The sequence below is a fragment of the Octodon degus genome, unplaced genomic scaffold (assembly GCF_000260255.1).
Source record: "Octodon degus isolate 3935 unplaced genomic scaffold, OctDeg1.0 scaffold00167, whole genome shotgun sequence".
NCBI classification, from domain to species: Eukaryota; Metazoa; Chordata; class Mammalia; order Rodentia; family Octodontidae; genus Octodon; species Octodon degus.
The window spans coordinates 4,570,398-4,596,259 of record NW_004524743.1 but is presented as its reverse complement, the minus strand read 5'-3'; positions in this window follow the sequence as shown (position 1 = coordinate 4,596,259).

The window sequence follows — 25,862 nt, the reverse complement described above, 5'->3', positions numbered from 1 at the left end:
TGCACTGGGACTTGGGGATTTACACATATAATTCCCATTAACACTAATAGAAGTTGGAGTATGCGCACCAATTCCCTTGTGCCGAAATGAGAGCATAACCATATGGATACTAATAAATACATTTTTAATTCCGATTTTATGCAGATTTAACATAATATTTCATACAACACTTAGCAAACCCTTTGGAGACAAAGATTGTCTCAATTAATTCTCCCCAACAGAGTCACATATTCATACAAACTCCTACTATTTCTACAACATCGATTTCCTTTGTAGACAAAAGGTTTAACTAAACTATTGGCAATAGTGTAAATCTATGCAGTCTTAAGATTTTATCCAAATGTAAAATGTTCTTTGTTTGCAAACATACCTTCCTTACACGTAGCGACCTCATGACCCCTCAGAGGTTTTTTCCAGGTGACATTTTAAAATTGGTGGGTGTGATTCAACCTTTCCATAGTGCTTTAGCGCCACCTCCTGGAAAAATCTTTATAAGCAAGAAATGCCAAAATTAAATGAATTTACCCTTCCAGAGGCAAGAAATGATTCACTGAGGACTCCTCTAATATTTATGATGTAAAAAAGAAAAAGATATTTAAAAAATGAAGCAGGAAATAGGAAAGTGGTCAAGTAAAAGGCAGTTTTGGGTGTTTTGCTTTATTTTTTAAAGTAAGGATAAAGAAAAGGAAAATAGATTGTAATGTAAGGATTATAGGCCAAATAAATAGAGTTGGAACCGATGCAAATATTTTCTGGTAATACTCAGTACTTATTTTATTTTTATGGAAAAAGCTTTGTCGAATCCCAAGATAATTGTTTATTGAGTGTTTATGAAAATAAGTATTTAAGATGAATTACAACAAAAACCATGGGACTACAAATAGTCAAGGTCACATTCACTTAGGATTTCCTATAAGGAGTTCCAGCGAAAGTAAGTACAGGAGATGGTGAAATTTAAATAGACTTAAATAATAATAAGATTGACTTTTTAGAAATGAAATTCCCTCCCGATATCACAATCAAAGCAGCACATGTGGTGTTTGAGAAAGAAAATTAAATTTTAAAAATTTAATTACTTGAGTTCAGTGTAAAGTAAAATGCAGACACAATCTTCTGCAGAAGCAAGTGTTGATTTATCTGAATTGAACAATACAGCTGCTAACAAAGTACATGGAGCCTTTAAAGACACGAGGTTTTGAGGGCCGGCCAGATAGCTCAGCGGATTAAAGCACTTGTTTAGGCATACGCAGCGTCCGGGGTTCAATCCTGGTGTGCTGTGCTAGCCCAGCTCTTGGGGCGCCCTGAGATAGTGATTAAGACTGAGTGTGTAATCCCAGCACTTGGGAGGCTGGAAACAGGAGGATCACTACCAGTGTGATCTACGAAGTGAGACCATTTTGACCGTGTAGACCCTGTACTAAATACATAAAATAAATAAAGACACAGAGTCTGAAGAGGCGTGTCTTCTCAGGTGGGCTTTGAATTATCAATCGGTAGGGCAGCACGGGGACACGATAGCTTTTAAGACCTTCCAACCCCCATCCCTACCCACTGCCTCCTTAGACAAAAAAGGAAGAAAACTTTATCTCATCCACAGCTAAAGAAATAGAACACTGTAAACACATCCAAGAAATGTTTGTTTCACCCGAATGTGAGAACTGGGGGGTACGTGTGATTTTTAAAATGAACTGGAAGCCGCTAAGTGTCAGCATGTTAGGCTGAATGATAATTATGGAAAGATAATTAGAATGTTGTCAATTTCTTCATTTCAATCAGTCAAGGTTTATTGAAATGTTTTTTAACATAAATCATGTTTTATCTTGCTGAAAACAGAAAAAGGAAATTTTAAGAAGACTTCAAGCACTTCTTTTTGGTAACTCAGCAACCCTGAAAAGTCATACTCTGAGAAAATCAGAATTCAGAAAATGAAACATTTTATTTAAATTATATTGTATTTTACCTCTGCATCTTAATGTGTAAAATCAATTCACACAAACACACTTAAATACATACACAAAGATGCACAAAAGAAACTTTTAATTCTGTTTTTTTAAAGCAAATTTTAGGTAGGCCCCCTTGATCTCTCTTCCAGATTCCAAACAAATATTATTTGTTCTTGAAGGGTGCCTGCAACAACTTCAGGGTAAGGACTTATACATTATATAAAATCATACTGACATCATTTATTTTTTTCAGCAGTTAGAGAAGCTGTTGGTAAAAGAAAAGCCGTTTCTATAAATACCACTGAAGAAGACACTTAAAATTAATATATTTTTTTTCCTTAAGCCAGGATTTCGATCATTTTTATGTCTATTCCGCAAGAAAAAGCCTTAATGTTATATAGCTGTTTCCACATTCTTGGGTCCTATAGTACTATCTTCGGGATGCACATGCCCAACTCCTATTAAATACTAATGGTTAGTCCACACATCGATCCTGGGGACAGGGTAGCCTTGAGCAGCTTTTACTCCACAGACAGGAATATGGGACATGCTTTCTTGACAGGCACTAGCCATGCATTAAAATGGGTTCTATTTCCATTAACGTACCTCATGAAAGCAAACTGCCCTGTGCTGAAATTATATGGGTGGAGAACAGTAGACAGGCCCCAAACTATCTCCATTTCACACTGACTTAGGAAAAGATATAAACAGGTGATTAACGCTCGGCAGGTGTGTCCACACACAGCCCCGTTGCACAACACACATCCCTGTGGTGTGCAAGAGTGTGATTACGTGCTTGGTTCAGCCTTACGATCCATAGGCATCATTGTGCTTCATCAACCTATAATTGATGAAGCCTAATTGATAATGTCTCTGAGTTCCACTTCTACTCTTCTTCTGTTTGTCAGAGCTGTAGCAACTCACCCAAGCTCTCCTACAGACATTTTTGGAAATAGCTGAAATCATAAACATTTGAAGTAGACCAGTTTGTAAGGAAAAATCGCCAGGCTATGTCTGCTAGATTTTTGTATTTTATCTGGTTTGTACTTTTTTTTTGTTAGTGTCTATAGCCTAAAGATAACTTTTAAAGTTATATGGCGTTCTTTTTTTAATTTTTTAAATTTACTTTTATAAGTAGCATGTAATGATTACAATCAGTGTAAGGCATTGATAAATGAAAAGTTTAAAGGTACATTTTTAACACCCAGTTGAAAGTAGCCTGGTTAAGCAAATCAGTATCCAATTCCTGTATGTTTTGTAGTTCCTGTCTATGGGCTCTTTTTTATTTTTATTAATTTTTATTTTTTATTTTATGTACTTGGTTGTTACAGGGTCTCACCACACAGCTCTGCCTTTTGGTGATTCTCCTGCTTTCAGCCTCCCCAGTGCCTGGATTACAGGTGTGCACCACCATGCCTGGACTCTGGCCAGCTCAGCCTGTGCCCTGGGTACAGGGTTGGCATGCTATGTGGTGCCTGAGATCAAACCTTGGTCCCTGAACTTGCCTGCACTCTCCTATCTCGCTGACCCATCAACTGTGGAGTTCTAATGGAACAATGTTCCGAGCAAAATGGAGAAAAATAGCATTATCCTATCTGAGCCATTAAAAGGCATTGGTTGTCAAATTTACGTAAATCCTACAACAAAAATATTGATCATGGTTGTAGTTCTTACTATTCTACAAGTGTAAACTCAAATCAGTTCATGCATTTTGATAGACTTGCTCTCTCTCTCTCTCTCTCTCTCTCTCTCCTCACACCCTTATATACATGAAGTTGTGCATATACACACATGCACACACACACACACACACACAAAATATGTGGAATATACACTAGCAGGTGGTGCTGTTTTGGTCAATCTCCAACTTACTCTACTAACCTAAATTCATTGGTTGGCTTGTTTGTTTGTTTTTGAAGTACTGGGGATTGAACTCGGGACATTGCACTTGCCAAGCAAGCACTTATTCTACTGAGCTATCTCCCCAGTCCAAAACTTGTTGACTTCCACTCTTTATCTACCCTTTCACTGTGTTCTACCTTGTTTCGTCATGACATTAAAAAAAATCTTTAGAAACATGATGCAGTATGTGCAGATTCAAGTAAGTTACACTCAGCACCATTTTTAGGCCTATGAGAGACAAATAAAAGGTTATCACACTACAAATAGGTAGAAGACTAGTGAAGAATCCACCAGCTCCAGAATTTCAAACATGATCTGGTTCAGAAGCAAACTTTCTTGCATGAAACAAATAATGCAAGTATTCAGACAAAAAGACTCACAGGATTTGAAGACAAACCGACCAACAACATTCTAGATGTTTTCTGCACTACAGAATATCTATAATTTCCTTTATATATTGATCATTACACAACATCTTTTTGGACAGGAATCTTTTATGTACATAATAACAAACACAAGTGAAGTAAGAAGAGGCATGTGAGAACTGGACTAAGGTGGAAAAGTCATAAAGCTGTGGGCCAGGAAGATAGCTCAGTGGCATAAGCACTGGCTTGGCAAGTGCAAGGTCTCAGTTCAATCTCTGATACTACAAAAATAAATAAATAAATAAATAAATAAATAAATAAATAAATAGGTGAGGGAAAAAGCTCAGTTGAATAAGCACTTGCCTGGCAAGTGCAAGGGTCTGAGTTCAATCATCAGTTCTGCAAAAAAAAAAAAAAAAGTAATAATAATAATAATATTAATGATAAAGAGCCATCATAAATCTGGGTGGAAGAAGAAGAAAAGATAAATTGGGGAGAAAAAGCAAAAGCATTCTCGTGGCCACATGCATGCTTACCTGTTTCCACAAGGACTCTGCTCACTCTTCGTGCTCCTAGAACTTCTTTTTCTTGGCTCCTAATCTCAGAACTGGCCCCTTTTCCTTGTCTCCCTGGCCCAAAGAGCTCCTCCCTTCAAACCTGACAGAGCAGTGCTGCTTCGTACACAATGCGTGTTTGCTGAGACCACTCAGAAGCTGTTACATGGAATTTTTTTTCAGCTCTTAGTGATTTTGACATATTTGGAGCAACAGGAATGGCCACTGCTGCTACTAGAGGACTCTTTTATAGTAAGGAAGCTCTGGCCTGTTGGTCCAAGAAGGGCCTGGATGCGCTTCCAGGCCGGTATCTCTGCAGAAATGCTCCTAAGGGGTGCTGCTGCTGAAGGGGCTGTGGCTTGAATTTGCAGATATGTAGTCTGTGGTCTGTGACTGAAGCAGAGGATGAGCCTTCTTCACACTCCCATTTCTTGATGTTGCATCCAAGAAAGGAGCAGTCCCTGTGGATTCCGTGGGGTCCACATGTGGCCTAACAGGACTAGGCACCACCTCTCTTCATCCTCAGAGCTGTCTCTACCTTGTTCATCCAAACAGGTGGGGACATCCCCATGCTGATGGCCCTGGAACAACTCTGCAAAAGCCCCTGGCCTGAGTTCCCAGGCGGCATCTCTGTCTGGAATAAGAATTCCCATTCCAAGCATTTCTTGAGGAAATTCTTCTTGATTGTTACACTGGGGACATTTGAAGAAATACTTTGCTGATGTGTGGGCCTATATGTAAATGCCCTCGCGGTGGCAGACAGCTCGACTACAACAGGGGCTCTGTATATTCTTAACACTTGGCTGGGGTAAGTCTTCACAACACAAGATGCAGCTTTTCCTCTTCTACCTTCCCCTGTCAGATGTCCCGGGTTGGGTGGTGGTTTCCACATTATCTTAATCTGAAGAAGATTTTGTGCATATGAAGTTGCAAATGAATTACAGGCATCTTACAAACTGATAGACTGTAAAGTAGTTTTTCCTTTAAGGAAAAAAGTGCCATTTCATACAACTGCATAAAGTAGTGATAAAAGGTAAAACCTCCTCTTTATCCTTTTCTATGATGGTCCTTTGACAGATACCATAACGAAGCTAGTGATAGAGAATAGAGCACACAGTGTAAAATGAGAAGATCAGATTCCTAAAGCTGACTCTTGGGCAAGCTGTTTATTGGGTAACTAGAGAACAATGAAACCGTATAAAGAGTGTCCAGAGAAGAATGAAGCAAAACATGATGTGCCATGTCACTAAGAAGGGAGAATATTTCAAACAGTTTGAGTCAAGGCCGGCCAAATTGCTCAGCAGACGAAAGCACCGGCAAGCAGGCACAGGAGCAGGGATTCACTCCCCACGTCTGCCATGCCAGCCCCATCCCCAGGGCGCACTGAGACGACTATTGAGACTGGGCATGGTGGTGCACGCCTGTAATCCCAGCTCTTGGGAGGCTGTAAACAGGTGGATCATTACAAGTCCAATCTAGTAGTGAGACCCTGAATACCCTGTAGACCCTTCCCTAAAATAAAATAAAATAAGTTTGAATCAAAAGTGAAGCATTCTGCAGAAAGTCCAAATAAATTACTGGTAACTGCCTGAAGGATTTAGGAATGTGAGGGAGACACATTCGGTTTTTCCATATCCCATTTTGGAGGGAGGGTGAGGTCAGAACTATGACAGAACTAAATTAATGAGTAAATTGGAAGGAAGAAAATGGAAAATTTTGTGCAATTATCTTGAGAAGTTTGAAAGAAACTTTGAGGAGGTAAAGAAAAGGAAGGCAGGAACCATAACAGCTAATGCAGTAAGACATGAAAAAATTAGGTCAAGGTGATCTGAATTTGGGACATTTCCAAATGAAAATAAGAAGTTTAAGACAGTAGTAAAACTGTTGTCACAATGCTGAGTCATGGAATTCGATCTTGTAGAGGAATAAAAGTAATTGCTGACATACACAGGAATAAAAGACCAAGAAGGGAAAACAATACAGATGGTGTGGAGCAGCTGCACAAAGCGCAACTGAGCGAGTGAACTGGGTGTGTGCAAGTGGTGGGGAAAGAGTGTGAATCTTGAATTGCTGGTCCTTAGAGAAAAAGAAATTGCAGGGGATGGCACAGTGCTAGGGATGAACGCTGGCCCAGACTGTCAGAGCAGAGTGAGAGCAGATCATGAAAATGGAGTGGAGGAGACAGGTGTGAGAATGCTGCCCTCTGCGAGCTCTGAGGACACACAGGGTGATGACAGCCAACTGGGCCACACAGTTTTCAACAGATCATCTTGAGAGGAGCCATTTCATCTCTTTTTAAAACTGGGAGTAGAAAATATTGGGTTGCAAGTAACAGTGAAGATTCTTAAAGTCACCAAAGCCTAACTCCTTGTCATGACTCAGCTTCAGGATAAAAAAAAAAAAAAAAAAGTAAACAGAAAAAGGCACAGCTGATGCTCTCAGAAAGGAAAAAGTATTGGATTAAGAAGATGGAGAGACAGCTGGAGAGGTAGCTCGGTGGTCTAAGCACCTGCATGGCAAGTGCAAGGACCTGGGGTCGATCCCCAGTCCCCCGTGCCATTCTGGCCCCAGAACCCCAAGGTCACCATGTTGGTCACCAAGACTGAGTGTGGTGGCGCATGCTTGTAATACCAGGCTTGGGAGGCTGAGATGGGAGCATCACTATGAGTCCAAGCTGTGTAGCAGTGAGACCCTGCACCAAATAGATAGATAGATAGATAGATAGATAGATAGATAGATAGATAGATAGATATGATTAAACAAACTTGAAAAAAAAAAGATGGAGAGAATTCAGAAATGAGAAGCTGAGAATACAGTTGAGCTTCTGAGAAGCAACTTCAGAGGACACAGAAAATGGTCTGAGAGCTGCAGGAGTGCAGCCAGGGCCCACAGTAGCGAAGAGCACATGGGAAACATAGGGCATCAGAACACAGGTGGTCAGACAGGCAGGCAGATCCTTACCTGACCAGCACAGGAACCAGCAGGGTATGCAGGCGATGCAGTGATCTTGCTGAGGACAATGCGTACTTACTCAGGTGGCCTTGGGGAAGGAGATCTCAGCTGCCCTGAACACTGTGCATTAGGTGGCATGGCCTTCACAAAACTCAACAACTGCCAACTGTACATACTGCCAACTATGAGCTGCGTGGCGGCAGATCCACAAAAAGTAAGCATATGCACTTAGCTTCCTGAATGATAGTTAAGTCCAAATTGGGAATGTTCATGATTTTAAAAAACTAAGGATTGTGGACAAAGATGACTTGCCTGGGCTCTGTGGGTACAGAGACAGCTGAGCTGCACACTGGAAAGAATGATGAAGTGCAAAATCCCATTCAATTTTGGGCACCATTAATTACTTTCCAAAATGGACATGGAGTTGAATTCCTTAGCACGCAAATGTGGTCTCTATGTAGAAACAGCTGGTTTGTCCTTCAGACATAAAATATTGTTCCCTGGGCCGGGGAGCTGGCTCAGTAGAATAAGTGCTTTCCTGACAAGTGCAAAGGCCTGAGTTCAATCCCCGGTTCCGCAAAAAGAAAAAAAAAAAAAAAAAAAAAAAAAAGACTGGACCCAGGTAGGCATCGCAAAGAAGGTGAAAATGTTAGGAATATCTCTGATTACAGAGCCTCTTTTCACTAGACAGAAATGCTTCCCAGGACGGCGAGATGCTCCCACTCAGATCGCAGGGACCACGACCACATCTCATGCATTTGGCCCAACCCCACAGACGCCCCAAAGAATGCTGCTTCTTTTTGTGGAGGCCACATCTGTAGAGGCAAAGAAGAAATGAGAGAGAAGTGAGGGGCTAATGGTTGATCCGGCCGCACCACTTACAATAGGAAAGCCAGGTGTTCCCTTACAGAATTGGAAGAGGTGTGTGAGACTTCACACGTGTGAATGTCCATGCTCTGTCTGGGTCCGCCTTAGTGTGGTGCATGTAAATATATCTCTATTTTGTAAGTGTGTCTCCCCAGGGTTTTATGTCTCAATTTTATTTGTGATTTTTATTGTTCTGTACAGATTTTTAATGTTTCTGTAGCAGCTCTGCCAAGCAATTCCTTTATAGTTTCTGGCTTGACATCATGCATAGAAAGTCATCTTCTATCAAAGATTTTAAAATATTCACTCCTATTTTCTTCAACTATTGTCAGAATTTCACTTTTTAATATAAAATTCATTGCTCTGTCTGAAATTGATTTCAGTGAGGTATGGATTTTCATTACATTTTCCTCCAAAAGGCTAACTAGTTTTCTCAGCATCATTGTTGAATAACCAATCTGCTATCTATGAATTTGAAGTATTATATTAACAAAATTCTAAATTTTTTTTTCATATACAACTGAAACCAGTCTCAAATTCATCTTCCTTTTTCATTCATCTTTTAAATCTTGCTGTAGTCCTGTTTTGGATCCATAATTTGAAAGAGGAGAAAGGTCCAATATAAATCTATCAAATTTAGTTCAAATTAGACCTACAGGATTGTAGATCTGTGAACTCCAAAACCTCTCATATGGCCAGGGAAGATCACCTTGGAAGGGCAAAAGCTGGAAGGTGTCTGTCCCTAAATTTGTCTGCTCCATTTAGCCACAGGCTCTGACCGTATTCTGCTCACACAAGTTCCAGCTCCATTCTGCTCAAAATCCAGAACAATTTCATCCATCTAACAAATAGGAACAAATACTACTCAACTATTTGGCCTGGGCTGTTCTGGGAACAAAAGAAAAATCTTAGAGAAACAAATAGGCACATAAAGAGGAGTTTGCACTGTGATAAGCACAAACGAGTACAGAGATCAAGGTGACAACCCTGAACACAGCTAGAGTTTGCTGGGGACTCTGGCATACTCAGGCAGGGAAACACTCTCTGAAATGCATCACTGAGTCACAACCCAAGTAAGGAGCAGGAGAGAACTGGCAGAAGTGTATTTCAGAGCAATTTCAACTGCAAACAACAGGGCTGCAATGAGCATAGATTTGGAGCATTTGAGGAAAGAAATGGCCGCAGTGTGGTGAGAGGGGGTGGTACTCAGGAAGGGACATTAAGGGTGGAGGTTCACCACGCAGGTGGACACTGCCAGACACGATTAGGACAATTTTAGATTCCAAGCTGGTAGGTTTTCAGAAGAGTTAACAGCCCTAACTTAGCAAATCACCTATGCAGGAAACCTTTCCAGGGCTTTCTGCTTTACCTTTCATTAGTATCATTATCAAAATTTTACTCTAGCCTTTTCTTACCAATGGTCCCACTGCTGCCAAAGGTAGTGATGATTACTGCAGAAATGACTTCTACCAGAAGATTCTCAGGAATTGTGACTGACTTTGTCACTTTCTTATTAATAGTTTCTGTGAATTTTTTTGCTCCTACTATTTCTTTTTCTGGTGTTTCATTATATTTTCATTATATTAATAAAAACAGTTAACATCGATTAATGTCACTTACTACCCACCAGGCAGTATTCTGGGGGTTCCACTTATTTAACTCATTGGATCTTCACACCCATCCTGTGGAGCTGGAACTGTTATTATTCCCACTTAACAGATGACGGTACTGAAGCGTAGCCTCTGCCCATGGTGACACAGGCAGGAAGTGCAGCAGCTGGGATTTGAATAGGAGCAATGCGTCTCCGCAGCCCGGAAGCTTAACCATCATGCTTTGCTGCATCCCCGAAGCACTTGTCAGTGGTGCTGGGTGGTGTGTGATTGATGCTGAGTATCTTAGAGAACTCATGAAGGAGAATTATTTAGGAAATGCAGCTTCCTAATATCAGGAGCCTACAGCGAATTATTATTAGGCTTCTCACATGTATTTTCCCTAATACTTACACCAGTCCCACAAAACAGAGACCCTTCTGGCTCGTGCCAGAGCCAGTTTCTTATGTCGCTACTCTGTTGCTCCTCTGTGCCCAGCAATGCCGTACTCATCCTCAGAGGAGCGTTTTGGACAGGGCCCTCTGGGTTACCCTGGAGGCCATAGCACTCCATGCATGTTTCCTCTTGTCGAAAAAATGCTCATGGTAGTCAAAACCAAGCAAGGCTCCCATAGCAATCTTCTGAATACCTGGAGAAAACAGAAACAGGTGTCTTCTTCAGTTGGTTCATGTATTTCTGGAGCTCACTGATTTAGAGCTCTAATCAGGCAATTACACAGGACAAGAGACACTCACTGTTCATGGAGTGGGTGAACCATGTTCTCACATTCTTCTCACTCTTTCAATTTTTTTTTCCAGCGCTGAGAATTGGACTCAGGGACTTTCCACTGAGCTACTGTAGGCACAGCTAGAAGGAGAGATAGGCAGTGTGGAGGGCAGGACGGGGCTCACTTGGCATGGCTGGTACGGCAGTTACAGTAATGACCACTGCCTACTGGAAGCTACCCTTGTGAAACCTTTGAAAGTGCAGAGCAGTTATTTTTAGAAATCAACTTCCACACATTTACTGTGTGCTCCTGGACCCCATGGCCCTTAGGTTATCCCAGCAGCCAAAACCAAAGCTCTGGTTGGCCTAGAATGCACCAATAAGTGGCAGAGTTCTAGGAACCAACTCACCACTGTAAGTATGGGCAGAGTGAAGATCCGGTTGAGAAGTTCATTCAAGCTCTCCCTGCCACTTGGGTACTTTGTCCCCTCCTTAGAAATGCCATAAATAAACTGCTGCTCCCCACTGCTTTTGCTTCTGGCTTCCTTTCTTCTCAGGACCTGACTTCTTCATTCTCTGTCTGAGGGACCTCCTATTTGAGCCAATCTCACTCTCTACGTCACTTCCGCATTCCTTGCCTGAGTGAGGGTGTGAACCCAGACAAGCGCAGGCTCCTGGAGAACTCCCAGCTCTTCAGGTCCCATTCTGATGCCACACTGCAACCAGGAACCTCTTATGTTTTATTTAATTTTAAGACATGGTCTCACTAAATTGTCCACTTATCCTCCTGCCTCAGCCTCCAGGGTGCTGAGGTTTCAGGGATATTCATCATGTTTGGCTTTATACTCTTATTTTATTGTTTTAGAAATACAATTAGAACTCTGTTTGTGGTCTAGCAGGTAGTAGAACCTTGGATTCCACCTGAATATGTATACAGTATAAATCAGAGAGAAAGAACTGTACTCAGTGCTTAACCAACAAACAAAGGCCTTAGGTCTCAGAAGCCCAGCAGTGAGGCACTGCTACGCATCAGCTTTGTAGATGAAGCTTAGGAATGGGCCTATTGAAAGGAATAGTTAGTGATTAAGTAATTTCTTTCACTTTAATATTTTCGACCATTTTGCATGCTTATGTCTGGTAACCTGAACAACAAATTTGAAGATAACAATATGCAACGCAACAACCATTGTTGAATTCTTATCTTATTCCATGAAATCCTGTATTGTTTCTGATGTTTTTATTATGTTTCATTCTCTTTAAAAAATAAAAAAGGAATTAATTAGCCTTTTAAAGTTACGAAGTTAGCATGTATTGAAGGCAGACTTTAAACCCAGCAAGTCTCACGCTCACTTTTTAACTCTTAACCACCTTGCCCCTGCCTTCCTATGGGCCACATGTAACTGAAATCCTTCTTGTGCCTAAGTAGCCAGATGCAAAGGGAAAGGCCATTTATGTTTATGTTTCAATTAGACTACCTTAAAGTCATTTTCCCTTTACTTTAACACTAAGTTCCATTCTTTCTAGAATTTTCTCTCCTCATAAACATTTACAGAAATCCCCAGAGCTTTCCACACTCAATGCATAACCCAGTCCTTGTAGAGGTAGATGTAGACATAAAGCCAAATGGCAAGAGTAATGATTATTAAAGCTGGGTAATAAGTATATGGGGGCTCCGGTATTAGTCCTTCTCTTTGTGTGTTTGAAATTTTGCTTTTCAAGAAACGTAAGCTCAAAAAGCATAGGATGAAACATAATTGGAGACAGCAATTATATATAGCTTGTGCAAGTAGTTTTACTAGAAAAGGAGCTGAGAAACAGTTTTATAGAGGGATGCTTGCAAGAATGGAGGTAGAATACTTGCAAGATATGAGAGACTGTAGCCTGCCTGTGTGCAGATAGCAAGGAGCTGAGAGGAAGGAAACATTGAGCACCAAACAGAAAGGAGAGAATCGCTGGGTGGATGCTTGAGCCGACAAAACAGAAGAGTCAACTACACGCACAGTGCACGGTGACGCTGTGCAGAGGAGCAAGGGGCGGTTTTAGGCTTCGGTCTCAGGCACTACTGGTGTGAGCTGAGCTCTGTGGATAAGGTGCTGTGTGAGTTTTACTTCAAGGGTGTCTACTTTTTTAGCAAGTAAAATAAGGAGTCATAAGCTTCAAGCGAAGATGAGAGAGAGGCTGTTTTAAATTTAAGAAGAGAGATCTTTTGTAAAGTAGACAGGGACAAAGAGATGCAGGGGGGGGGAGAGGAGAGGAGAAATGGACATAAAAGGAATGAAGATGTGTTACGTATCGCTCAATGCCCAGAGTAAAGGTAATCACTATGTACTGCAAACATGTGCTAATGTTATTTATATATATAATAAGAAAGAAGTATGAAGTTGCCGTCTACAACAAGAGCAGAAAAAGAACTAAGATTCCAGTGGGCCCACCCTAATGGTTGTGCGCTTTGCTCCAATACAAGCAGAAGTCCAGGTGTAGACATGGAAAACAAACAGCTGGATTCCTTAAAGGATGGGGTGCTTAGACTTACCAAGTAGAGAGTAAGCTATTTGACATGGTAACCCATTCCTGTAATCCCAACAAACGAGAGGCTGAGGCAGGAACATTGCAAGCTCATGCCTACACTGTGCACTTAAAAAATGCCTATCTCAAGCTGGAGAGATAGCTCCGCAGCCTAAGCACCTGCCTGGCAAGCACAAGAACCCAGGCTTGGTCCCTGGTACTGTATGTCAGGCTGGCCCTGAGCCACTGAAACTGGACGTGGTGGCACATGCCTGTAATCCGAGCATTGGGGACGCTGACCCAGGAGGATCACTATGAGTCTGAGCTGTATAACAAGACCCTATATCAAATTAATTAATTAGTTATTTGAGATATTTAAAGAGAAAGAAAGAGCCTGTCACAAACAAAAATTTTAAAAGATGATGGAGCTGGAGGTCATGCAAAGGCGCTGGTTTCCTTCCCCTATATTACAACAAAGATCAACACAATTACTAGTTTATATGCAAGGGAGTGACCTATAAGGAAAACAGAATAAAAAAGTTATAGATGCAGCAGGACACAGGTCTCAGCGTGTACAGAGCCTAGTAGGAATGCGAAGGTGGGTACCGAATCTGTTTCCTATTTACTGCATTAAAATTTTAAATTATTGCTGTTAAACATAGCACAAAGTGGAAAGATACTTTGGATTGTAAAAAGTTATATTTATGTGCAATGTGCTTCACCTATAACTATAATGCATTTTTTAACTGCCTGAAACAGTAAAAAATAAACATAATGCATGTACAATTCACAGGATCGGCCCAGGAACATGATTTTTCATTTCACTAATACTAAGAAAAAAATGAGTTAGGGTCACAGTAAAGTATCATTTTATAATAAGTGAGTGGGAAAAATTTTTAATGTATTTCTAATCAAGTGTTCACAAAGAAAGGGATCTTAAGAGTGCACATACACTGCTGTGGTAAGATGGGGAATTGATACAGCCACTTGTGAGAAGGTACAAAATAATGTTTGCTAACAAGAGAGAAAGGGAAAGGGAGGGGGAAGGAAGGGAGAGACACAAATGGAGAGAGGGAGGGATGTAGAGAAAGAGAAAGAAGCTGAAGGGAAAGGCAGAGAAGAGCTGTTTATCTATTAAGAGAAGAATTAAATAAATGTCAGTATATTCCTATCATAGAGGACATGAATTAAAATAAATAAATGTCACAAGCAAAGTTAAGTGAAAATGAAGTTGCAAAAGGAAATCAATTCTGTAAAGGTTGAGTACTGAAAAAAATGCTACGAAGCATGATTAAAAATATGGCAAATGATTAAGTTGTTAAAATTTTAGCAGTGAAGGACATTGCCATCCGTCTCCTCAGCGCGTTCCCGGTAGCTCTGGCCACACTTAAGTTCTTGCTACTCTCTGAAGCAGTTCTGGAAGTCGGCCTTCGGGAGTGTCATCAGTCGCGCCATCACAGCCAAATTGACGTCCTGCGTGGGTGCAGAACATCTGCGCTTCATGGTTCTTTTGACTTCGAGGGCCATCCCGAAGTCACACTATGCCAGATGTGGTGACTTCAGCCGAGGAAGACACTGCATCGTACTTCATGAGCCCGTGCTTCCGTTAGATGTCAGCTGGCAAGCAGAAGAATTCACCGTATTTGAGATCACATCCTCTAATGACAGTCATAGAAGAGGACTTCCAGGACTGCTTCAGAAACCGGCAAGAACAATGGAATGAGTGTGTTCAAAATAAGGGGCATATTTTCAGGGGGAGCTCATAGCACATGTCTTTTACTGTAATATTTTTATTTACACATCATACATGTCTACCTTATCTCCCATGTATTACTTAAGGATATATGAATAAATAGATGACTGTAAAAGTTCATGAAAGTGCTAAATAACAATTTGAGGATAAAGGCTGCTTCTAGAGGAGATACGGGTAGCATACACAGAAGGCTGAATGAGATTTAACTGTGCTTACAAGGTATTGATCCAGGTGGAAAATACATGGATATTTCATACAGTATTCCTTGAACCTTCTCAATGATATTAAAAGTTGCTTATTACTTACTATACCTAAACCCTGCTATTATACTAAATGATGAATTCAGAGGCATCACTCTCTTTTTCTTTCTTTCTTCACTTCTCTGATTCATCCATCATTTCCTTCTTGCTCTCTCAGCCCCACAGATATTGGTTATTGGGTGCCAGGCACAGTGGTGCAAAGCTATGGACATGTCTCTCTGGATGTTAGTTTTTTACTAGTATTCTAGATCATGTGAAAGGGTCCTACTTAGGATCCGTAGGAGGTGTACGTGCACAGGAAATTTCCTTGTTCTCTAACCATTAAAGGACATAAAAATATTAGAGCAGTCATTCTCTTTTGAATCCATCTATTCCCATGAAATCTCATTAGTTAAGCCCACTAGTTCCCATCTCCCTGAGGCAAGCAAAAACTCTCACCTAAATCATATTATGAAGTTTGACAGGCAGGCCAATTTTCCAAAAGTTTAAGGTTTTCTATCAACGTTGCTATGCAGGTTGTTTGTTTCTAGGTGAGAAAATGTGCCGTGTTAGTTCAAAGAAATTTGTCATATGCACCTTAAACTTCCCCTTCCTAATCTCAATTTATATTCTTTTGAATTATTAGACAGCAGCAGGGACCATTTCAGTCACTTCTCTAAGGCCTCCTAGCAATGTGAATGAACACAATGGACAGTAACACCTCATTTCTATAATTTCTTCTCTACTCTCTCTTTATTTAAATCTTCTTTAGGGATTTCTCTCTTCTTTTAGGAAACATTTCAAGTTCTTGAATGAATTTGCAGCTGTCATTTTCACTGGCAACAGATACAGTTGTGAAGATATAAATGACCCAAAAGAAAATAAGTCTCAAATTTTGCAGAATTTAATTTACTGTATTGCCATGGAAATTTCATAGCACATATAACATGTTTCCTTTGATACTTTATTTGCTTTGGTGAGATTTTAAAATGGATAATAATCAGGTTGACCTACTCATAGATAAACAGTTTTTGGTTAATCTGATCAGGACGAGATACCTGTTTTGAATGTGTGGGGCATCTAGACATATGTTTAAATGAGATTGGAGGGAACACTCAATAAAAGAAAGCACTGAAGTTAGAAACGGACTTAATTTAAGCTATAGAGATAGTAATAGTAATATTTATTTGGAAGCACATTACTTTTTCATGGAGGAAATAATAAGACAAGGGTGTGAAAGCTACACATAATATTCAGAAGTTAGGTAATTTTAAACTTGATATATTATTTTATTCCTGCAGTCATCATAGCCGGAGGTATCTTCAGGAGTAATTCTAGAAACTTCTGGTGACAAAAATGTGGTCTCAGAATAGGTCTCTCATTAAAGGCACTCTAATAAAAATGGATGAACAAAAACTGAAAGCCTTTTAATTTCATGTTTATTTTATTTATTCATCAATCTATCATTAATTATTTGACCACAATGTGCCAGAAAGTTTCTAGGCATGGAATTGACCAAGATAAATAAAGCACAGATGCAAGAAATTATTACAATTCAAATTATACAGCTGTTGCTATATAACTTTTCTCATCAATCTTTTAATATATTCTTTTATAAAGTGAGGGAAATGTAGATCCCAACTATTACTAACATTAATATCAGAATGAAAGATGCATAGTAATGTAGGATATGGAATAGAAAGAGGCTAGAAACTTTAGGTAAAAATATTTTTTTTGAAATTTTATTTATTTATTTATTTATTTATTTATTTATTTATTTGATACAGGATCTTGTTATGCAGTTCAGACTTGTAGTGACTCTCTTGTCTCAGCCTCCCCAGCACTGGGATTAAGGCATGTGCCAGCATGCTTGTTTTGGGACCAGTATGGTGTACCCTTGGGCTCTGGAGCCAGCACAACATGTGGTACCAGGGATCAAACCCAGGTCCTTGTGCTTTCCAGGCAGGCGCTTAGACCACTAAGCTATTTCCCCAGCCAACTCTTTAAAATTAAAATCAGATTCAAAGATTCGAAAAAGCAGCCCAGTATAATCATCCATTCTATTTCCCTACTTACACCGTGAAGCACACGGAAGATTCAAGGGAAATAGAGACAGAAGGTAAAGCTATAACGCTCTGGCTGGTACTACTGAGACCTTTTAAGTGCTACTTTGTTCAGGAAACTATGTCTTTTTTTGTCTCCTGAGATCAGAGGAAAATGGTGTAAGTGTTCACATGCTGCAGAGAGAAAGCCTATCTATTCCACTGAATAGTCCCAAATAATTCAAAAGGTAATGATTGTTTTCCTTTTTTAAAAAAAGATAAGAACAGAGGAAACTTACAAAAAAAAGTTTCTGAAATATTACTTTCAAAAGTCAGTGGAGACTAATTTCACCTATTTCAAGATTTCTCTAGTTGTAGACATGTTATAATAGCTTAACTATGAAATTAAAACTCCAAAGAATAGCATGAATGTGAAATAAATAATCCCCCAAAATAAACTTCTAAAAATCACTCAATAAAGTTCCTGTAAGAAAAATGAAAAAGCCAGGTTGGGGGTGCATACCTGTAATTCCACTAGTCAAGGCTGAGGCAAGAGGATCATTGTCAGTTCAAGGCCAGCCTGGGCTACAAAATGAGCTCAAGGTTAGCCTGATCTTACTATATAGCTGAAGAAGAAGGAGGAGGAGGGAGGGAGGGAGGGGAAGGGGAAGGGGAAGGAGGAGAGGGAGGAGGAAGGGGAGGAGGAGGGGGAGGAGGACGACGAGGATGAAAAAGATGAAGAGAAAGAGAAGGAGGAGCAGGAGGAGGAGAAGAACAAGGAGGAGAAGGACAAGGACAATGAGTAAGAAGAAAAGTATAAAAGGAAATCACTGAAACAGTTGCTTCAACTACTGGATTTGTTCTGTTTTGATTATTGAGAGCTTATTATAAAAAATATCGGCAGATATGGAAACCATCACCATCACATGGTGTAGAAATGATTGCTGACCAGTGCCACCAACTGATTCAAGAATTTACAGGCTCCTCCAGGAGAAGCAGTCACCATGGAGAAATCCTGCAGCTTTTGATTCTGTGACCTTCCTCATACTCACTGTAAAGGATTTGACAAAAGAGCCAAAAAGCCAGCCAGCAATCAGCTCATAGGCCTTGATAGAAAGCAAACTTCCTCTTATATTTTAGTAAGAAATCAACTAATTCTTGAAGGTGATTTTTACAGTGAGTTTGAATTCAACATCAGAACTAGCATTCAATTTCCTAGCTCTTCACGAGCCCTGCAGAATCTTCTACACTTCCTGGTCCCATGGGTCCTCAGCATGTGAGGAACTGGAAAACATGCAACCTTAAATAACCTAAAACAGTTAAGTTGGTACTATTTTAATAAACAGTGATAAAACATGCAATAAACAATTATTCATTTCCTCTTCCTATGTGAGACAGCAAATCTTAAGAGAAGTCTCTCAAAATTGTAAGACACCTGCAGACCCTAAGGTAAAATACTAAGAAATATTTTGGACACAACAGAAGACTCAATCTTTTTGTTAACTTTGAATTGATAATCATCAACTTCCTGTGCCCAAAGAAATAGTCTTAGGACCAGCAAGATAGCTCAGTGGACTAAGCACCTGCTTTGGCAAGCATAGGGACCAGGGTTTGATCCTTGGTCCTGCATGCCATGCCAACCCCACCTCCAGGGTGTGCTGAGACAGCAAACAAGTCCAGGAGTGCTGGTGCATGCCTATAATCCCAGCCCTGGGCAGGCTGAAAAGAGGAGGATCACTATGATTCTGAGCTGCGTAGTGAGAAGTTGTACCAAATGAATAAAATGAAAAAAAAAAATAGACTTAAACCCACTTTATATTTTTTTCAGAGATCATTCTAAATACTCCTATTTTGGGGAATTTCTCAAGAAAAATAGATGCTTTTGAAACAAAATAATGATAGGTACTGATTTGTTGTATCCTTGCCTCTGGAATATGTTGTCTCTGGAATATTTTGCTTTTATGAAAAGGAGAATGTTGGAGGGGCTGGGGAGATAGCTCAGTAGAATAAGTGCTTGCCTGGCAAGCACAAAGGTCTGAGTTCAATCCCCTATTCTGCAAAAAAAAAAAAAAAAAAAAAAAACCAAAAAGGAGAATGCTGCCATCTGTAATCACAGCACTCATGAAGTCAAGGCAGGAAGAAAGCCACCGGTTCAAGCTATGTAATTGAGTTTTGGCTAGGCAGGTAGCTCCATAGTCTAAGCACCTGCCTGACAAGCACAAGGTCCCTAGTTCAATCCCCAGTACCACATACTGTGCCTGCCCCAGAACCAAGTGTGGTGGCACAAGCCTATAACCCCAGCTCTGGGGACGCTGAGACAGGAGGACCACTAAGAGTCTGAACTGCATAGCAATAGCCTGTATCAGATAATCAGAAGTGAAATCAAAGCCAGACTGGAATATGGACATAGTGCAATCCTGTCTCAAAAAGAAAAAAGGAAACCCTAAATTTTATAGTGAAATCCTGTCTTTAAAAATGAGAATGAGGGGTTGGGGAGATGGCTCAGCAGAATAGGGACCGGGGAGATGGCTCAGCAGAATAAACATTTGCCTGGCAAGCTCAAGGGCCTGAGTTCAATCCCTGGTTCTGCAAAAAATAAAAATAAATAAAAATAAAAAGGAGAATGAAAGAGAGTCAGGTGATAGGGAAAAAAATTTATACATTGTCTTCCCAACACTATGAACAATGGAAAAGAAATATAATACATAAAGTAGACAAGGCAAGAAAATATAAAACTCTATTCTGTACTTAATTACAAAAAAGCAACAAAATAAACTTAAAAGCTTCATGTTAAAATCCCAACTTATCATTATGATGTCTAACTTTCTAGTTTTTTATTGAATTTTAAATATTGGATTTAGTATGGTAGATATAACTTGCTACTAACAGATCTCATTCCCAGAAGAATGAAAAATCAGGACTTGTTCAATTGAAAGTTAAAATATTTATTATTTTCACATATATGCATTGACACAGTTTATCCTCTATATGGGGTTTTTAAAAGAATAATGATACACATTCTTACTTCATTGTACAGACTGAAAATGAGAAAAAAAATTACCAACTATTGTAATATAGCAGAGAGTCAAAAGATTTCTAAAGAAGCCTACAGGTTCAGCAAAGGATTATTTGTCAGAAATGTGCTTGAGCTGAGTGTCAAAGAGAAGGAGAAGTCTGCCACCCAGAAGAGGAATCTGGCAAAAGCAAAGGGGAAGCCACTGTAGGGAAAATCAAAGATGGTTGATGAGATATGCAGTGGAAATGTGTGGACTGGGAAAGATATGCTCTAATCACACACCATGTGTGTCTTTCCTGTACAGTTTTCATTTAAATTGCAAATACAGAGACAGATAAATGCAGGTATAGACATAGATAACTAATGATGGAAAAGCCCAACCTATCTAGTAGTTAAATTCTATAACAGCAATGTAAGGTGAAGTACGTGGTCAAAGGTCAGCAAATGCCGTGCGCTAATCACTCTTGTGCCTTTTCTTGATGCATCATCTGGCACACTTTCTTTCCTTTGGCTTTGGAATAGATCATGTCATTAAAAAAGTGACCTTCAGATGATGTCATGGGGCTTGCAGTTAGATCCAGTAACATAAAAATCGTATCTCTTAAAGGGCAGAATAATCCTACTCAACACAGCACCATTTCACAGAGTGAGAAAGCCACTCTGAGACACCATACAGAATATAGATTCTTAAATCATCTTTACTCTTAATTCTGGGTTGATTCTCGTGGAATGGAATTAAGTGACCTGAATCACCTACACTATCTACATCCCTATCCTTTGTCTTCAGTCTCTCTCTCCAAGCTTCATATAGCTCATTTGTCTTATTTAATGGTCTATGATGTCCCCAACAATGTTGCTTCACGCCTTCACTCATCCATGCAACAAATACTTATTGAGTCTTCTATAGGTCAAGCATTATTCCAGGCCTTTAGATTCAGGCAATTATCCAGGTAGCAAAAGAAGAAAAGCTTGAGGATTTTATAGATAAATGGATGCAACTAAAGACCATATTCATAAGCGGAATAAATCAGACTCACATATATAAACATCATATTGTCTTCGTAATGTAAGAATCAGAAGGAGTAAATAAAATCGAAAGGTACAATAGACACAGTGAAAGGGAAAGAAGCTATCTACAAAGAAGGAACAACTGGAATGAGGGAAAGAAGAAAAGAAAGAATAGAAAAAGAAATATATATGCATATACACAAGGTAACCTAGATAACTGTACTGTTGATTTCTACTAACCTATTGAAAGGAAAAGTTAATGCTTAATTATTTCCTTTTTAATTTTTTATAATTTTTGACCAAGTTTTCATGCTTATAACTGGTAACCTCAACAATCCGAAAGCATCAATATGCAGTATAAATCCACTGTTGAATTTCTGTCATTTTTCTTAGTGAAAGTTTCTTTTCTTTTCTTTTCTTTTCTTTTCTTTTCTTTTCTTTTCTTTTCTTTTCTTTCTTTCTTTCTTTCTTTCTTTCTTTCTTTCTTTCTTTTTCAGAACTGGGGATTGAACTCAGGCCCTTGCACTTGCCAGGCAAGTGCTTATTGAACTGAGCTATCTCCCCAGCCCTTGTATCTTCTCTAATGTGTGTGTGGGTTGTTTTTTTGTTTTTTTTTTTTTTTTTTACTATTTTTATCTCTTCTATAAAAAATGTAGATACTATAATTACAATGGATATCATGTTAGAATAAATATGTAGTAATGAAATGAGAAAGAAGAAAACAGGAATGAAGAGGCTGCTGGGGACATAGCTCGGTGGTATAAGTGCCTCCCTGGTAAGTGCAAGGACCTGAGTTTGATCCCCAGCACAGAAAAAGAGAGAGAGAGAGAGAGAATGAAGGGAAGTGAAAGAGAAAGAGTCTCATTTTTAAATAAAGTTTTTGTGTTGGACTCCATCTGAAATGTTGGCATTTTTACAGAAACCCAAAGGAGGTAAACAAGAGAGCCATTTGGTTTTCAGGACTTTAAGAGATCAAGTAACCTAACCTAACCTCCCCTAAGCAAGGAGGTCATTATGAGATTATGGCACCAATCAGAGGAGAAGAAGATGGTTCTTTAGACTAAAGCAATATCAGTGAAGACAAAGCTTCAATTTTTTTTTTAATATTGGCAAGTAAAATAAATCAGACCTGCATGTGCAAACAGCATATTGTCTCACTAGTGTGAGGACCTGAAAGAGTAAATAAAATCTGAAAGGTACAATAGATACTGTGAGAGGGAAAGAACTTGTTTAATAGGAAGGAAGAGCTGGGATAAGGAAAAGGAAAACAGAAAGGGGAAAGATAGATAGATAGATAGATAGATAGATAGATAGATAGATAGATAGATAGATAGATAGATAGATAAGATAATTTGGATAATTGTACTGTGGATTTACTCTGGTGTTTTGAGGGAGTAGTTAATGCTTAATTTTTTTTCTTTTTATTCTCTTCTTTCTTTTTAATTTCTTCTAATTTTTGTTGTTTCTTTTTAAACCATTTTGCAGGTTTATATCTAGTAACCTAACTAATTTGAAGATAACATCATGCAATACAGCAACCATTGTTGAATTCCTGTTACCTTGTTCATGAAATTTCCTAACATTTCTAATGCTTTTTTACTTACTATTTTGTATTCTTTAAAATAATTTAAAAATAAAAAAGAATACATAATGGGTATTGTTTCTAAAAATATTAGAAACAATACAAAATTTCATTGAACAAAGAAACAGAAATTCAACAGCAATTGCTGTATTGCACAATGTTGTTTGCATATTAGTTGTTCAGGTTACCAGATATAGACCTTCAAAATTGGTATTAAATTTTTGTAAGAAATTAAAAGAAGATGAAAAAATTTGTTTTAAATTTTAAATAATTTAAGCACTAACTATTCCTTTTAGTAGACCAGCATAAATCAGTAGTACAATTATCCAAACCATCCTGCATGTATGTATAAATATATTTTTTCCCTCATCCCAGTTTTCCTCTCCATTGAGCAGATTCTTTCCCTTTCACAGCACTTTTGTACCTTTCAGATTTTATTTATTCTTTCAGGTTCTCACACTAGTAAGACAATATGATGTTTGCACACGCAAGCAAAGCTTCAATTCTGAATATATATTGAAAATGTGGGAGATAATTCTCCTAACTAAGAATATAAATTTGAGGAAAATTCAGCAAAAGAAACAAGCACTTGAGTTGAATTTAACATAAAACATAAAACAAAAAACCCCAAAATCTAGACTGCATATGGCTACAGAACAGTTGTATTGAGTATGTTTGTTTTCAGTTTGTCACTTATTGTGTAGTTCTAACCCATTTACAATTGTTGTATTATATGTTTTTACATCTCTAGGAATGGTTGGTTTTGCCTATGTGCTCCCTCCCACCCAGATGTACGTTATTCTTTTCAAAGCAAATCATTTTGTCTTCATTTTTTTTTTTTTTTTTTTTTTTTTGTGGTACCGGGGATTGAACTCAGGACCATGAGCTTGCCAGGCAAGTGCTTATTCTACTGAGCTATCTCCCCAGCCCTGTCTTCATCATTTTTAACATTGCTTAAATATGGAAAATTTTTCTGAAGATCTACCGAATGTGCAGTGATTCTGATTGAGTAGCTAACAGAAACTTATCTGTTCTCTCAAGATATCATACTTATATTTCATTTTGTTTATTTAGATACAGCCTTGAATTATCTCCTTATTTCCTGATTCATTTGTTAAAAATTCAACTCAAACACTTGGTTTCTTTTGCTGAATTTTCCTCAAATTTATATTCTCAGTTAGGACTTCTGTACACATTTTCTTTCTTTCTTTCTTTCTTTCTTTCTTTCTTTCTTTCTTCTTTCTTTCTTCTTTCTTTCTTTCTTTTATTACAAATCTTTCCTTTATTTTAGCAAAACACTAAGAAAACATCACACTAAAAGAGCAAGGATTTCCTTTGGCTCCTGGTTCAGAGCTTTCATTTCATACTCATTTGACCTCATTCTTGTGGGCCTGGCTGAAGTGATAATGACAATAGTGGCAGGAAGGCACAGTGGAGAAGAGCTGCTCATTTCATAGTGGCTAAGGAAGAAGAAAAGGGTGCAGGACAAACAAGGCATGACCTTCAGAGGCTCTTGCTAGAGACCTACTTCCTCCTCCTGGCTCCACCTCCCAGCAGTCCATTCAGCCCTGAGTTCATCCTTGAATTAACCCATTCAGCACCCTCACAATTAGATAACCTATCTGGGTCCCACCTCTGAACATTGCTACATCAGAGATCAAGCCTTCCTGCTTGACCTCCTAGGACATCTGCAATCCTAATACCATAATACACACTGATAACATCCAAATAACAATGATACTTCAGTCAAGTCACTTTTACCTGGAAGATTTTCATTTTATTGTGAGTCAATTAATTTAGTATTTTTCCTGTCATGGATCACTTAGCCAAGAAGATGAATATTAGTGTTTCTTTGAAATTAATTTCCTGAAATTGGGTTATTTTTATTACTTCTAGTGATGTTTCCATGGCTAAACATTCTAATGTTTTCTATAATCTCTCTCTCCTATTAATTGTACCATGTTTCAAGCTCATCACCAGATTGGAATCCTAGTGAAAGACAGCCAACACTTATTTTTCAAGGTCTTGGAAAGTAATCTTGATCTTGCAGAGTCGTGGTTTCAGATGTCTATCAACATCTTTACGTTTTGTTAGCAATTTAAACCTCACTTAAAGTCATTGTTGGCTCACATGAAACAACTGAAAAACCACTAGCACAACTTGTAGGAAATCTGAGTGATGGTCCCAATTGTAATACAAAATAATTAAGTTAAATTAATCAGATCTCTTTAAGAGTCCTTTGTGTTTCTATGAAAAGAATTGTAGAGTGTTCTTCTGGGGTTTAAGTGATATGGTTTTGGAAAGCATTTTATAAACATAAAATGCAGTGCTGGTGCATTACATATACCTTATTAGCATTGCAAGAAAGAATTTCCCATATGCTTCACTTAGATACTAAATGCCATCGAATTTGGGGCTCTCGTGTGCAAATGAAAATAAATAATACCTTCCTTGAAGTGTTGAGCAATGCAAGAGTTGATATAAATAAAAATCATAAGCATAATCATTAACATTTAGTGAATATATTATAGTAAGAATAACAAATCATTGAGGAATAAATATACATGCAAATATTTCCATAGGGACAACTTAGGCAGGCACTGGAGGGACTTAAATGAGCATGAAAGAAAATTTAAAAACAAAGCAAGTAAAATATTAATACAATAAGGGTAATTACAAATTAAGTAAATTACAAGCATATATAGTCCATTTAACAACACTTAAATTCAAATATTTTTTATCAATGTATTTGCAAATGAAAACATATATATCAGTCATATTTGGTCAGTGGTTTGCAGGAACTCCCAAACTAAAGGTAT